Source organism: Lepidochelys kempii, chromosome 20 (genome assembly GCF_965140265.1).
Source record: "Lepidochelys kempii isolate rLepKem1 chromosome 20, rLepKem1.hap2, whole genome shotgun sequence".
Lineage (NCBI taxonomy): Eukaryota > Metazoa > Chordata > Testudines > Cheloniidae > Lepidochelys > Lepidochelys kempii.
The window spans coordinates 7,790,996-7,808,300 of NC_133275.1; positions in this window are offsets into that span (position 1 = coordinate 7,790,996).

A 17,305-nucleotide genomic window follows, 5' to 3' on the forward strand; every position below is an offset into this window, starting at 1 on the left:
TGAGAGTTCTCAGTGGGCAAAATTTAGCATTCCATGGTTGCAGTAGAAATTAAAAATTATACACGCCAGGTAATGGAAACCTTTTAAAATTTGTTGAATACCTCGCTTTGTTTGATCCAGTGATGAAGGAGTATCTACGTAAAATAACTGATCATGAAACACAGGTTCATTACTTTGGAATAAATATGCAGAATGAACTGATTCAAATCCTAGCAAATGGCATTAAAAAGAAAATTGTAGAAGCTACCCATTCTGCAAAATACTTTTCAATAATACTGGACTGTATACCCGATGTGAGTCATGTTGAACAAATGACGATGATCATTCATTTTGTGGCTACGGAAAAGTCTACAGATGAAGATAATCTTGAAGTGATCATAAAGGAACATGTTTTGGGTTTCATACCACTGAAGGAGATGACTGGAGCATTTATGACTGAAACTATTCTACAAGAGCTTGAAACAATGTCATTATCTGTTGAAAACTTATGCGGCCAAGGCTATGATAATGGGAGAAATATGAAGGGTAAAGACAATGGTGTGCAAAGGAGAATGATGGAAATCAATCCTAGGGCCTTTTTCGTTCCTTGCAGTGCGCATTCTCTGAATTTGGTTGTCAATGATGCTGTTAGATGCTGTTTGGAGGCAAGCTGTTTCTTTGACCTGGTGCAAAGTGTTTGTTTGTTTTTCTCAGGCTCAACACGCCGTTGGGCGATTCTGACTCGCTATGTGAATTCTCTAACTGTGAAACCACTTAGACAGGATGGGAGAGTCGCACTGATGCTTTGAAGCCTCTTTGCTATGAACTTGGAAACATTTATGAGGCCCTAATTGAAACTTCTGATGATACTACCTTTACTGGATCATCTGGCAATACGGCACGTTCAGATGCAGAAGCTCTTTCCAAGTTCAAATTTGTGACTTCACTCATTTTGTGGTATAATATCCTTTTCAAGATTAACCTCACTAGTAAGCAGCATCAGGAAAAGAACTTGAACGTACATTCTGGTATTCAAAAACTGCAGCAAACTAAAAATATTCCTGAGGAATTCAGAAGTGATGAAGGGTTTGAAAGAACACTAGTAGATTCTCTCTAGCTTGCTGAAGAAATAGACTTTCCAACAGAATTTGAACCAGAGCCAGTTCGCATTCGGCAAAAGAAACAGCAGTTTTTGTATGAAGGACGAGGCACACCATTCAGAACCCAAAACAAAGGTTCAAAGTGAATTTCTACTTCACAGTCCTTGACACTGCTATTCACTCGGTTGATGAAAAATTTGAACAGATGCAGCAGCTAGAGTCAGTATTTGTCTTTCTATATGATATCCATAGCTTGCAAAAGAAAACAGCAAAACAGAAAAGAGAACTTTGTCTAAAACTGGAGTCGGCATTGACTGTGGGAGTGGGCTGCAGGTTGAGGCAGGGGGTTGGAGTGTGGCAGGGGTGAGAGCTCTGGGCTGGAGGTGTTGGCTCTGGGGTGAGGCCAGGAATGAGGGGTTTGGGGTGCTGGGGTGGAGCTCCTGGCTGAGGGGTGGTGCCGAGGGATTCGGAATGAGGCAGGGGACTCTGGGCTGGGGTAGGGGTTTGAGGTGCAGGCGGGGTGAGGGCTCTGGGCTGGGGGTGTGGGTTCTGGGGTGCAGGAGGGGGCTCCAGGTTTGGGGGGGCTCAGGGCTGGGGCAGGAGGTAGGGGTGCAGGAGGGTATACGGGCTCTGGGCTGGGGATGCAGGCTCTGGGGTGGGGCTGGGGATGAGGGGTTTGAGGTGTGGGAGAGGGATCCGGGTTAGGGGAGCCTCAGGGCTGGGGCAAGGTGTTGGGGCTTGGGGTTGGGGGCAGCAGCAGGTCCGGCTCCTTGGCGGGGTCAGTCAGGAGGCTCCACAGCGCGCGCTGCTCTTGCCTGCAGGCATTGCCCCACCTAGCTCCCATTGGCCGTGCGGAGCCGGTGCTCAGGGCAGGGGCAGTGCGCAGAGCCCCATGGCCCTCCCTCCTAGGAGCAGCACCTTCTGGCCACTTCCAGGGTGCAGCATGGAGCCAGGACAGGTAGGGACTAGCCTGCCTTAGGTCCGCAGCAGCACCGCCCGGATTTTAATGGCCCGGTTGGCAGAGCTCACCAGGGCTGCCAGAGACCCTTTTCGACCGGGTGTTCCAGTCGAAAGCTGGACATCTGGTCACCCTAGAGTGGGGAGAGGGGCCTGCACTAAGGGGAAACACTCTGTTGATGGCGAGGAAGGACTGCACTATGGGGATACACCCCATACATTTGGACTGGGGAAAGGGGCCCGCAGTAGGGGGAATCCACAGGGAAAGGGGCCCCTGCACTAGGGGGATCCATGCCATCCATTGGGAACAGGGTCCATGCTACAGGGATCTGTGCTGACCATGCGATGATGGGGACGCACTAGGGGATCCATGCCATTTGTGGTCACCCTATCTCAAAAAAGATATATGATGTCGGCACCATTTAGCACAGGGGCCTCTGAACTTAATTGGAAGTGTTCCAGTTGGGAAGATCCTGAGTTCTGCAATCAACTCCCATGATGCCTTAGGGGAAAAGAGAGAGAGAGAGAGGGAGAGAGACTTCCTCTCCCAGGGAGTGCAGGGAGAGCATGCTCTGGGCTCCATTTTGGAGCAGCGCTGAGATTGTTTTGATGGAGCTCTGTCCATACCAGGAGCCATAGCCACTGACTCCGTGGCTGCTCTGGGGCGGGAGCACCCATGGAAAAAAAATAGCGGGTGCTCGGCACCCCCAGCCACCCCTGTTTGGCTGCCCTGCTGATCAGCTGTTGGGCAGCGCCCCCAATCAGCTAAGCTGGGCACCAGGTGGGGCAGAGTAAGGGTGGGGCTTTGGGGGAGGGGCGGAGCAAGGGCAGAGCCTTGGGGGTGGGAAGGAGCGGAGCAAAGGTGGGGTCTTGGAGGAAGGGGCCGAGTGGGGGCGGGTCCTCGGGGTGGACCGGGGGAGGGGGGAGCAAAGTCAAAGTCGGTACCTATGGCAGGAGCTTCTGCTAAGCTGCTGCTAGGGATCCAGAAGCTGCTGCTGAGACCTGCTGGTGCTTTGATTGAGCAGGAAGCCTCAGAGGTGGTTGCAGGCTTCACTGGAGCCAGGGCAGAAACTGTGGTGGTGCCCAGAGCTGACTGAGGTGGGCCTGCAGCGACGGTAGTGGGAGTAACCACCACCCATATTTGGGAAAGTGCTAGCAAAGGAAGGGGGACAGCAAAGAGCCTCTAAGGGGTTATCTGAGAAGAGGCAGAGCGGGCTTGTCATCGAACCAAAACCCAGGGTTGCTGACATCTGGTCAGAACCACTCCAGTCTTCAGAGGGGGTATGCAGCTTGGCCTGATCCCAAATTAGAATTAGAAGGCTGGACTGATTTGCTGGACCAACAGAGTGCTGTCCCCAGCTTCAAGATCTCCAAGCGCTCCCACGCAAGACAGTATTGAGAACTCTGCAATCCAGAGGAGTGCACACTCAGGGGTCAGGTAAAGGGTGGCACGTTAGATAAGTTTCCTTTATTACCGTAAACTGTATTTATGTATTTATTGAACTGCCCTCTGCTGATTTAAATTAGTAGTGACATTCAGTCTCAGTCTGTTGGGCCATGTTTCCTTAAATTGTTAACTAAAGGTGTGTTAACTCCAGTCTAAGTGTCTATGGGGTGTGTATTTATAATTGATATTTTTGAGTTAGACCCATTGCACAGATTAAGTTAAGTTTATTCCTGGAGGCTCCCAAGGCACACCATTGAGTGTGTACATACAGGGCCCAGCCAGGAGGAGATACTGCCTATTTTAAATTTTCTTTACAAGTAAAAGGACTGCAGCAGAGGGGTGGAGAGAGGATTCCCACCTATCCAACATCACCACTGGGATACTCAGGCTCTCCTTTATTGTCAACAACATCAGGCACCCAGGCAAACAGTGAGTGTTGCCTTCTCCTGAGTAACCCAGGAGGGAAAGGGGAGTTACAATTAGAACTGGAAAAGGAAGAACGGCAACAAAAATGACTCGGAGTATTAAATAGCTTCAGTATGAGGAGAGATTAATAAGACTGGGACTTTTCAGTTTGGAAAAGAGACGACTAAGGGGGGATATGCCTGAGATCTATACAATCTTGACTGGCATGGAGAAAGTGAATAAGGAAGTGTTATTTACTCCTTCACATAACAAAGAACTAGGGGTCACCTAATGAAATTAATAAGCAGCAGGTTTGAAACAAACAAAAGGAAGTATTTCTTCACACAGCGTGCAGTCAACCTGTGGAACTCATTGCCAGATGATGTTGTGAAGGCCAAAACTACAACAGAGTTTAAAAAAAGAACTAGATAATTTCCTGGAGGATAGGTCCATTAATGGCTATTAGCCAGGATGGACAGGGATGCAACCCCATGCACTGGGTGTCCCTAAGCCTCTGTTTGCCAGAAGCTGGGAGTGGATGACAGGGGATGGATCACTCAATGATTGTCTGGTCTGTTCATTCACTCTGAGGCACCTGGCACTGGCCACTGTCAGAAGACAGGACACTGGGCTAGATGGACCATTTGTCTGACCCAGTATGGGCGTTCTTATAGGGAGAGGGAGGCCAGCCCCTGGGGAATCTGTGCTGTCCATGGGGAGAGGAGCTCACACTAGGGAGATCTGCACCATCCATGGAGAATGGGGGCTGGCCCCAGGGGATCCACACCATCCATGGGAAGTGGGGGCAGCCCCAGGGGGATCTGGACTATCCCATGGGGAGACGGGGGCTGTCCCCAGGTGGAAATGAACCATGCATGGGGAAAGGGGGCTCCATTAGTGGGATCTGTGCCATCCATGGGGAGCAGCATCTCATTCTGGGGTAACTGGGAGAAGGCACCACTTTGTTCCGTTAGTCTGACCCCTGCTGCCAGTAGGCTAGAGAGGAAGAGCCAAAGCCAGTGGGCCACTGTACCTCCTGGTCTTTTCTGACGTTGGGGTCAGAGAGCGTCCCCCTGCCCAGCTCTAGAGGATGCTGCCCAGTCCCAGCTAGGTCTCTCTGCAGACTCAGGCAGCATCGCTGTGTCAGCTACACTCTGGCCAGCTCCCCCATTCAGGGCAATGGACTCAGGCTCTGCAAATACAGGCAGCATTGCTGCATCGGCTACACTCAGGCCAGCTCCCCCACCTCAAAGCAATGGGCTCAGGCTCTCTGCAAACACAGGCAGCATTGCTGCATCGGCTACACTCAGGCCAGCTCCCTCCTCTCACAGCTGTGGGTTCTGGCTCTCTGCAGACTCAGGCAGCATTGCTGCATTGGTTACACCCACATCACTATTTCAACCTTTTGGTCACAACCCTGATTATTGTTTGTTTGTGTCATGACAGCAGCTGGAGGCACTAACTGATATTGGGGCCCAGTCGTGCCACTCATTTCACAGACAGAGCGAGAGACAGTCCCTACCCCAATGAGCTCACAATCTTGCACAACAGACCAAAGTTGCGAGGGTAAACAGAGGCACAGACAGGGCCAGGGACTTGCCCAAGGCTCACCCAGCAGGTTGGCAACAGAGCTGGGACTGGAACCCAGCTCTGCTGGGTCCCAGGCTGTTGCTCTGCCCACCAGCCCCACTGCCTCTGGAAGATTTTGGGGTTCAATCCAGACCAGTAAGGGGTTGTGTCACTGCCAGCCCTGCACCTCTGGATGCCCTAAATGCTCTGCTGCTGTAGCTCACAGCCTGGACACCAACAGCCAACAGACAAGCATTCAGGTCAGACCCTGGCTTCCATGGCCCAGTGACTGTTTGCAGAGTGACCCCAATGCCCTCCAACTCCCAAATTCCCCCCCACCCTGTCTTCCACTCCAGGAACAATTCACAGAAGTTATTAAATTAATTGCTTCTTTATAGAGACAGAAACAGCAGCTTGTTAGCTCGCCTGGAGTTAACAAACACTTCAATTCCATCAAAGCACTGGGCTGGTTTAGATAAAAAGTAAAAAAGTTTATTAAATCAAAGAGAGAGAGAGCTGAAGTGTGTTCAAGTCTAAGGAATAAAGACAGGACACGTTATGAACAACCAAAGTACAAATACGCTTTGTAATGGCTAAGACTTAACTTAGCAAGGCAGGTTCCTCACCGATCTTCCTTTCCCACCAGTGGCTGACTAGATCTCAGTCATGAGCCCCACAGAGTTCAAGGAGCAGGTTTTCCTTGTCGCCACAGCTGAAGCATAACTTAGGGGTTCTCTGCCCATCTCTTTATAGGCTGGAAAACCTTTGGAAAGTCTCTCTCTCCAAGTTCAGGCAGGAAGGCTTCCTGGGGGTGCAGTCTCCATCCCCCAGTGAGATTGTTAAGTGATCACTTGTTCCCCACTTGCTCTCCTGATGGCTTTGTTTGCCTGTCCTGCAAATGTTCTTTTCTTTGTCTTTGGTCCCACCTTGCTCCATTTACATAGGAGACACATTCAAGCAGGCGGAGCTGCAGCCCTTTGTCTGGAACAACCCTGTTAACTCCTGACATGCCTGGTTTCAACCCATTTTAGTCATGACTCCAGCACATCTGTATAATCCTTTGTGGGTTGACCGTACATACATCATGCATGAATATTAATGATCAGTGAGTTATTCATATGCCAGTGATGTGTTACATGACACCTTTTAGATACAGACAATAACCCTAGTGTGTGGGGTGTTTGACGCTACGCCCCATATTCTTCATAGAGATATGCTTATGATATGAATATGGCATAACTAAAATATGTTCTATGCAAGATTGGTCATGTGAGGTATCATTGGAAACTTTATGATTTACTGAATGTGATTATCCAATTTGTATACCTGTATCATTTCTATATCTGAAGTTAGGAATATTGACTATGTAACAATTACAACTGTGTTTTCACCTGGGGAATGCTCACCAGACAGTATGCAAACAGCTTGGATGGGCCATTGGGGGAACAATAGGTATTTGAAGATGCTAATCTCCCTCCTTTCTGAGAAGTTTCCTGGGATGCTGCTTTGACACTGCAGGGTCTGGTGATCATGTCAGCTGGTAGTGGACACCATCTTGGACTTCTAATGTTTTTCCATCAAGAGGGGGTGGGAGTCAAACTGGGAAACAAAGGATTCCTGCTATATGTAAATCCTATTTAAGGCAGGGTAGTGAGGTAATTCTTCTCCACTGCCTCCCTGCCCCAGAAGGAAGATTGCTGAAAACACCTGAAGAAACAAAGGAACTAAACTGGATGGGAGGGGCTGAGCCCAGGTGAGAAAGATCTAGCCTATGAAAGGAATACGTGGAGATTTAAGCTGCAAACTGTGCAGTTTACGTTCAAGAAACTCTGCAACCTGCTTGAAACAACACTTGGAGTGAGAATTTTCTACTATTAACCAGTTAATTTTGTGTATTAAGCTTAGTTTGTGTGTTTTGTTTTATTTGCTCAGGAATCTGCTTTGATCTGTTTGCTGTCCCCTATAATCACTTAAAATCTACCTTTTGTAGTTAATAAACTTGTTTTTGTTTATTCCAAAACTAGTTTGTGTAATTCAAACTGGGGGGGGGGGGCAAAAAGCTGTACGTATCTTCCTCCGCACTGAGGGAGGGGGCAGATTTCATGAGCTGATGATGTATAGATTTCTGTGCAGTGCAAGACAATATAATTTTGGGTTTACACTCCAGAGAGAGTGTGCACTTGAGTGCTGGGCAATTCTCTAGCTGAAAGCCTTCCTATGCAGCACTGATTTCAGTATTGGTGTCATTCTGCAGCTGGGTGTGTCCCTACCTGTGTGTGTGTGCAGCAGGACAGGGTGAGGGAGCCCAGTCTGGTGGAACAGGTGGGCTCAGTGGAACCCCAGTACATAAAGTGGCACTGCGGAAGGGGGGACAACCCGTCACAGGGTACACTGAGCATGGCAGGCCTGACAAGAGTGGCTGACCCAGAGTAGTGAACCACAAGGGCTAGACACATGTTTTTAAAGGACAGCTGAGATCCTGCGGTCACTGCAAGACCCTGGGGCCTGTGCAGAGCCCTGCAAGGCCTAATGTCAGCCCGGCCACAGGGAGCCCCAACTGAGCATGACATGACAGAACCAATATCGGCACAACCTGCTGGGAGCAGCATCTCATGTAGGCAGAGCTTGGCAGAGGCGGAGTGTGGGATATACCAAACTCTGGATTTTTAAATGGGTGTTGGTGGCTCTCGTGGAGTCTGTGACATGCAACAGAAAAGTGAGCACCCCACCCCTATTCTGCATGGCGCATTAACCGCCCATCTTCCTCCACACTGCAGCCAGGAATAGCACTGAGCTCCAGCTGCCCCAACCAGGGGTAGGGTGCTCATGTTTGCTGAATTGCAGCCCAGTTGCATCCCCCGGCTCCCTCCACAGGAAAGTCACAACAGCTTTAGCAGGAGAACTGGGGGAGGGATAGACAGAGGATGGCCATGGGGTGGTGGAGCTGGGGCTGGGGATAGGTGTGAGACTCTGTGTGATTAGATTATAGGACTATGTGGTTCTGGGCTGCTGATGCTTCTGCACCACTGGAAGCTTCAACTGGGTTTCTGCTGGAGGACCCTATGAAACTAGGCTCTGCAGGAAGTAATGCCCAGCAGGGCCTGAGTGGCGGCCCCTCACAGCCCAAGCATTGGCTGATGCTAGTATTTAAACCAGGAAACCATCATGGGGAGCTGTCTAAGCAACCACACAGGCTGTGCTTGCTGTAGGCCCTAGACTCCGACTTCTGACCCTGCTTTGTCCCTGACTTTGCTATTTGCTTGCTGTCTATAGCCTAGAACCTGACCCCGACTTTCTGACCTGGCTTAATCCTGGCTCTGCTATTCATCTGCCGCCTGCAACTTGGGGCCTGACCCTGACTTCCTGGCGTTTTGACCCAGCTGGCTCCTGACCCCACTACTCATCTCCTCACTGCAACTTAACAGCTGACCCCTGTTGTGATGTTGCATTTCATATTTTTTTGGGAAATATGCTTATGAGTGTAAATATAATGTAACAGGAATATGCTTTATGCAAAAGGTCTCTTGTAAGGTATCATTACAAAGCTTATAATCTACTGATTGTTTTCATCCTATGTGTATGAATGTATCATTCTTGTATCTGAAGCTAGAAATAGAAGTATTACTCTGAAGTCCTATTGTAACTATGCAAAGTGTAGGCCATTAATGGTGGCTTGGAATCTTGATGGCTGCCATCAACTGGAACAACTGGTTGTGAATGGCTCTGTTTACTTGCAAAGCTTCCTGGGTACGTGCAGGCCACCCCTGAAAGAATGGAGAATGAGGTCTTACAGTGATGTGATCATGTCACCTGTACTGGAATTCATCTGAAACCTGATGCTTTTCCATTTAGCAGGAAGGGTGGAAACCCAGAGAGACAAAAGATTCCTGCCTTGTGCCAAAGCTATAAAAGGGGGTGGAACAGAACAAAAGGGGCTGCCAGTCATGAGAAATCCCCTAATCCTGAGCTGGAACTAACAAGGTCTGCACCAGGGGGAAGGATTGGGCCTAGACTAGGAAGGAGTCCAGTCTGTAAAAGAAGCTTATTGGAACATCTCTGAGGGTGAGATTTACCTGTATTCAGTTTCTTAATGTATTAGGCTAAGACTTGCGTGTTTTGTTTTATTTTTCTTGATAACTTACTTTGTTCTGTCTGTTATTACTTGAAATCACTTAAATCCTACTTCTTATACTGAATAAAATCACTTGTTTATTAGTAAACCCAGAGTAAGTGATAAATACCGTGGGGAGCAAACAGCTGTGCATATCTCTCTATCAGTGTTATAGAGGGCAGACTATTTATAAATTTACCCTGTATAAGCTTTATACAGAGTAAAACGGATTTATTTGGGATTTGGATCCCATTGGGAACTGGGTGTCTGGGTGCTGGAGATAAGTGACCTGCTGAGCAGTTTTTGGTGAAAGTCTGCAGCTTTGGGAATGTGGACCAGACCTGGGTCTGTGTTGCAGCAGGCTAGCATGTCTGGCTCAACAAGGCAGGGTTCTGGAGTCCCAAGCTGGCAGGGAAAACGGGCTCAGAGGTAATCTCAGCATATCAGGTGACAGTGCCAAGGTGGTCTCTGTGACTGAACCCATCACACCTGTACACAGGCTGCCCATGGCTCAGCCCTGACTGCTTGCTCAGACCAACCCTGGCCCCTCCCAAACATATTCAACCCCTCCACAGACGATGGAGTGGGCGGGCTGTCCTATATGACCAGTGGCTCCTCTAGGGCCCAGAACCTGCAAGACCAAGTCATCTGTTTGCAGGCAGAGTGCCTGGCACTACAGACCCAAGCCATCCTGGGTGCACTCAAAGCACAGACACAGCACGAGCGGTTAACCTGGTCGTAGACCCAGGTGGCGCAGCTCACTGCCGAAGGACAGACCCTGTGAGAGCACCGAGCATGCTCATGGGGAGAAGCAGCAACACTACATCTGAGCACCATCACCTGCACCAGCTCCTGCAGTGTCATGCCCAAATGCTTCGAGGGGCATCGAAGGAAATTTCAAGCGTTCCTGAACCAATGCAGGCTGCTGTTCCTGCTCCACCCCCGAACGTACCCCACACACAGGACTAAGGTGGGGCTAGTAGTCAGCCTACTCTCCAGAAAAGGGCTTGATTGGGCCTCCCCCATTGGAGCAGAACAATCCAGTGCTCTCTGACTGGGACACCTTCCTCCAAGCCTTTGTGGCCATCTTTGATGACCCACATCACATCCACTCTACAGAGGCTGCCCTCTGGAAGTTTCGCCTCCTACACCACTCACTTCCAATGGCCTGTGGCTGATATTGAATGGAATGAGGCAGCCCGACTGTATCAGTTCCGGTAGGGACTCAATGAGGAGGTGAAAGATGATCTAAACCGCATTGAAAACCCCATACACCTAGACGCCTTTATTGAACTCCCCCTGTGCATTGACTCTTGGCTGTGTGAGCAGGGGGAAATGCCCAATGTCCCCACACCTGCCCTCTATGCCAAAGCCTGTAGCAGGGCCACCCTTTGACATTGTGGTGCCCTATGCAACCCCCCCACCCCGTGGGAAAGGGGGGCCTGACCCCAGGCCTCCATGGGAGGGAGCTGGGGGGTATAGCCTGGACACCATCAGAGCTCCAAGCTCCAGAACCTCTCCCTCACCCTCAAGTAGAACCCAACCTGGGAAGCAGGTGTCTCTCCACATTTCCAGTTACTGCTGGGGTTGCGGGTCTTGGGGCAGGCATAGCAGATCCCCCACACAGCTAGCTATGATAGCTGCTGCCAACTTTATAGATGCTAAGGCAGCCCAAACCCTCCAGATCCCTCTCTGGCCAAAACTCACACTGGACCTGGTGGAGGCGACTGATGGGTCACTCCTATCTTCGTGATCGGTGACTCGAGACCATCCCATTAGAGACCATAGTGGAAGGGCAATAATATGCATTGATATGATCCACTCTCCATTCTTCCTGATCATTCCTGGCATTTCTTGGTTGGGGCAACGTGACTCCTGGTAGCAGAGAAACATTAGCTTCTGCTCTGAATTCTATCAGAAAGCATGCCTTCAACAACGTGACCAAGCCCCAAGTGGCCTACATCCAGGACCCCAGGATTGGAAAAGACCCTGGGAAGTGAAACCCCAGATGGTAGGGGCTAACCGGTCAGGAGGGGCTCTAGGCCAGAACTTCAGTCCTCCTGACAAGTACTGAGACTACCTGGATGTATTTGGAAAGAAAAACACGGATTCATTACCCCCACACAGGGACTAAAGTTGTCCAATAGACCTACAACCCAGAGCAAAAGTGTCCTACGGATGGATATACACCATGTCTGAACCAGAACTGGAGGCATTACATGTGTATATCCAGGAAAACCTCACCAAGGGCTTCATTCAGCAATACACCTCGCCTATTTATAGTGCAATCAAATGTGTCCAATGTGGCCCTTGGGGTAGCGACTGAGACATCAGCCAGTTCTGCATCCCTGTGCATTCTACTCTCCAAGTTACCCCAACCAAAATGAACTATGAAATAGCTGCTCACATTAAAAAGTGCATTTGAAGAATGGCATCACCACCTTGAGGGAGCTTGGCACCTGGTACAGGTGTTCACCAATCATAAGAACTTTGAGTACCTCTGTAAGGCCTGAGCATTGAACCTGAGGCAGTTAAGGTGGGCCTTGTTCTTTTCATGGTTCAAGTTGCAATCACCTACTGCCCAGAAAAATGAAACGGGGAAGCTGATGCTCTATTGCGGAAGGGGGAATACTACCGGGGAAACAAGGAACCAGCTTAGGAGCCCCCCCTTCCGTCTCAAGCCTAATAATTTTGCCAATGCCACAATTCATCCTGAGCTGCTCTTCCTAATCGGTCTGCTTCTAAAGAAGACCTGCTTGCCCAAGGAACACAGTCTATGCCATTGGGGGATAAGATGCACTGTTCTGTGTGGCATCGGATAACACAGTCTCTGGCCACCCAGCTCTGAAGGCAGCTCAGAAGTAAGGGTGGCAATACCACGACCCTCCTACAACTGGCTGGCAACCCCTTTTTGGGTCAGGACCCCCCGTTTGAGAAACGCTGCTCTAAGTGGTGCTATGCATTTTGACGGATTTCTGTTAAGCTTGCATAGCAGCATACAAAGTTACTGTCATCTGTATGTTAATCTGTCTGCTATGACACAGTGTGCACATGTAATTGTAAGCATCGACCACAATCGCAATTTTGCTTTCGCTCATCTTACAATTGCTCATTGGCTCATTCATGCACCTCAGGTGAAAAACAAAGAAGCCAAAACTGATTCAAGTGAAGCACCGCTGTGCCAGCTGAGATCTTGAGAAGTAAGCCACACAAACAGCGAAGTGTAGTACAGATAAGGCCGTGACACAGCATAAAGTCAAATGGAGGAAATATCAAGAGGAATACATACAATACAGATTCACCTACTTGATGATTGAAAAAGTGGAGCACCCACAGTGTGTTTTATGCTCAGAAGGGCTTGCACAAGATAGCTTAAAACCCGTAAAACTGAAGAGGCATCTGCAGCCGAAACATGCCATGCATGCTGATAAGCCAGCAGAGTGTTTTCAGGGGAAAGAACAAAAATTTAAAGGTGAAAGGGATATTATGAACAAACAAACAGTAACCCCATCAAAAGCACTAATGGCTTCCTACAAAGTTCCCTACCTAATTGCTAAATGTAAAAAGCCATACACAGTGGGCAAAATGCTCATTCTTCCTGCCACAGTCACAATGTGTTGCATTATGCATGGTGAAAAATTTGCAGCTCCACTTGTCCAATGAAACAGTTGCACAGCACATTGATGAAATTGCCAGTGACATAAAGGTTCAGCTGATCAAACGTGCTAAATATAGTCCCAAATACACCTTGCAACACAATGAGTCTAGAGACATATCTAGTTCAGCTCAGCTACTTGTGTATGTGAGATACTGCTATGACAGGAAGCTACAAGAAGATTTATTATTTTGCAATTCACTTCAAGGAAAGACAACAGGACAAGAAATATTTTGCAGTCTTGACAACTTCATGCAGGAAGATGGGTTGGAGTGGTCATGCTGTGTATGTAAAGATTGGGCCGGTCCTATGATGGAGAAAAAAATTGGACTGAAAGCAAAAGTTCTTGAAGTGGTGCCAAATGTTGTTTTCATACAGTGTGTTATCACAGAGAAGCTCTGGCTTCCAAGACAGTCGAACAGGAATTTAACTGTGTCCTGCTAACTGCAATAAAAATAATGAACAGCGTTAAGTCTCATCCCCTGAATTCAAGATTGTTTTTGAGGTTATGTAGAGAGATGGAATCACAACAGGAATAGCTGCTTTTACATACAGAAGTCTGGTGGCTATCTCGAGGAAAAATCCTGATGCGTTTATTTGAGCTGAAAGATGAACTGTGCTTGTTCTTTCTTGACACCAGATCACCTTATGCAGAACATCTGTCAGATTAAAAATGGCTTTCAAAGCTACCGTATTTAGAAGACATTTTTGAGAAACTGAATGAGCTCAGTGTTTCACTTCAAGGTCCCAATACTAACATTCTGCTATTAAATTATAAAATTGATGGCTTCTTGAAGAAATTTAATTGCTGGAAGGAATGACTGGAAGGTGGGATTGTAAAAATATTTCCAGTGTTGGCAGAGTTTTTGGAGGATAATGAACTTGAAATGGTAAAACCAATAATTGCTCATCATCTCACTGGCCTCAATAGCTACTTAAAAAAATATTTTGAGGATTTGTCTCTTGATAAGTATGACTAGATTCAACAACCACTTGCGACCACCTCTGCCAGCAATCTGGTTGAGGCAAATGAAGCCCTCTTGGACTTGTCAAGTGACTGATCACTGAAAACAAAATTTGCTTCCACTCCACTGAGTTCTGGCTGTCAATTGCTATGAATTAATTACCCAGTGTTATCAATAGCTGCAATGAATATCTTAATTCCTTTTGCATCTGCCTACTTACGTGAAACAGCTTTGTCTGCCCTAGTTTACATCAAAAACAAACAATGATCTCATTGTCACACAAAACGGGATTTCTCGATAGCTGTCTCAAACTTCCAACCCAGGATAAAATTGCTCATCTCCAAAAAACAGGCACACCCATAATGCTAATAACAATAGTAATAGCCAATAAGCAGCATCTCACTTAAACTTTACATTGGTATATACTTAAATGGCCCTGTTTGAATCAATACCTTACTGTTTTTAATATTTTGTGAGAGTTGCGTGTTGATTATTTTTCTATTGGTATATGTACTTGTGTGACAGGCGGGAGGGGGGACTGAACTACTACAAACATAAAGAAGTGGGGGGCATGATCAAATAAGTTTGAGATCCCCTATGCTAGATAGACCATTAGTCTGACCCAATATGGCCATTCTTATGATTAGACCCCTCGGCACCTTAGTACCACTGGAGTCTCCACGTAGGCCTTGATCTGCCATCAGCCTAGAATTCATTGTGGAACTCCCAGTGTCTGATGGCCACACAGTAGCCTTAATGGCCGTGGACTGCTTGACTTAAATGACCCACTTCATCCCCTGCAACCACCCGCCCTCTGCCAAGACTACCACCCAACTCCTGCTGCGCAACATGGTTCAGCTCCACGGACACCCAGACCATATAGTTTCCAGCCAAGGCCCACAGATCACCTCTCGCTTCTGGCATAAAGCATTCTGGCTACTGAATGTCTGCATATCCATCTCCACCACATACCACCCCCAAACAGATGGACAAACTGAATAGGTGAACCAAGTGCTGGAGCAGTAGTTGAGTGTTTCATAAATGATCACCAGGATAACTGGCTCATGCTCTGGCCATATGCAGCATTTTCATATAACAACACTGACCATGCCTCTACAGGTCAGAGCCCCTCCTTTGCTAATTACTGGTTCCACCCCCATTTTCACCTGATCTCCCCAAACCCTGCCACCACCAACAGGGGCCAACAGATCCACCTTATTCAGGAGGAACTCAGTAACCACCTAGAAAAGGTAAAGAAAGCTTACAAGAGGCACGTGGATCATGGGCAAAAAGAACGTTCAGTGTTAACATCTCCACAGCCAAACATCTCCAGACCAGTTGACCCTCCCGGAAATTGGACCACGAGTTCCTGGGACCCTTCCCAATATATCATCAGATCAGCCCAGTTATCTTTAAACTACAGCTTCCCCAGTCTCTCAAAATATACCCAGTTTTTCATGTTTCCCTTCTGAAGCCCTTCACCGACCAAACCACACCACTGCCCCAACCAGTGGAAAGCCAGGATCATGAGGAATATCAAGCGCATGCCATCCTAGATTCCCATTGGAGGCATGGCCACCTGTACTATCTGTTGGACAGGGAAGGCTACAGTCCCAAAGAGCACACTTGGCAGCCTGCCTCCCAGGTCCACACCCCTGACCTGGTGGGGAATTCCACAAGGCTCACCTGGACAAGCACCACCCTGAAGGGGGGCCAATGTAAGAACTTGCAGGACTAGAACCTGGGGGGTTCTGGGTCACTGACGCTTCTGCATCACCACTGGAAGCTTAGACTGGGTTTCCGGTGGAGGACCCTCTGAAGCTAGGCTCTGCAGGAAGTAACACCCAGCAGGGCCTGAGTAGCGGCAGCCCCTCACAGCCCAAGTATTGGCTGATGCTAGTATTTAAACCAGGAAGCCATCATGGGGAGCTGTCTGAGCAACCACACAGGCTGCTTCTGCTCCAGACCCTGCTTGCTGTAGGCCTTGGACTCCAACTTCTGACCCTGGTTTTTCCTTGACTTTGCTGTTTGCTTGATATCTATAACCTGGCGCGAGACCCCGACTTCCTGAACTCCTGACCTGACTCGACCCAGACTCTGCTAGCTGCCTGCCACCTGCAACTTGGTGTCTGACATTTTGACCCAGCTCACTCCTGACCCTGCTACTCACCTCCTGACTGAAACTTAACAGCTGACAAGGCACACAGGTTTCCCACAGCCTGGTCCTAACAATAGGCTTGGGAGAGGGGTGAGGTGGGTGTGATGGAAGTGCCTGCCGAGGGTCAGCTCCCTGAATTCCCCAGCCTCTGGCAGCACAAGCACTGCCTTCCTGGTTGCCACAGGCCTCCGTACAGGGAGTGATAGGCATACACCTACCCCCAACCCATCGGAGTGTCCCTGTGGAGTGACCAGCCCCGATCACCAAACACTCACAGAATTCTCAGGCCTGCTGCTTCCAAAGGAACAGGGTCCCCCAACTTCCTCGTTCAACCTTGGAACCCGCTCTGCTGAACACATAGCACTTTAGGTCTATTTATAGTAAACAGAAAAATAAGTTTATTAACAAAGCAAAGAGATTGGAGTGCTAAATCATAAGAATACTGGAAAACAAATGGCTAAGTGTAAACCAAAATCATAACACACTCTCTAGGGCCTTGTGACATTCTGTACTCCAAAGTAACACCATGGCATCCCCATATTCACCAGTGTTATATAATTGCAACAAATCTTGTACAAAATATGCCATGTAAGGTGTCAATGGAAAAGTTATGGTTTGCTGAATATAATTATCCTATTTGTATGCATGTATCATTTTTGTACCAGGAGTTTTGAATATTGACTATGCATCTGTATTTCAAATGTGCTTCTTCCTGGGTAACTCCCACAAGTTAGTTTACATCCAGTCTAGCCAGCACATTGTGAATGAACTATTTAAGGTAATAGCCCATCAACTCTAACAATGGGCCATGGGAAAAATTTATCCTCACCTGATGAGCTTTCCTGTGGATGCTTCAGCCAATGCATGGGTATTGCCTGCTGTGACTCATGGAAGCATTCAAGGGCATGTGACTAGATAATGTGATATTGGACTCCATCTTGTGCCTGTATTTTTCCACA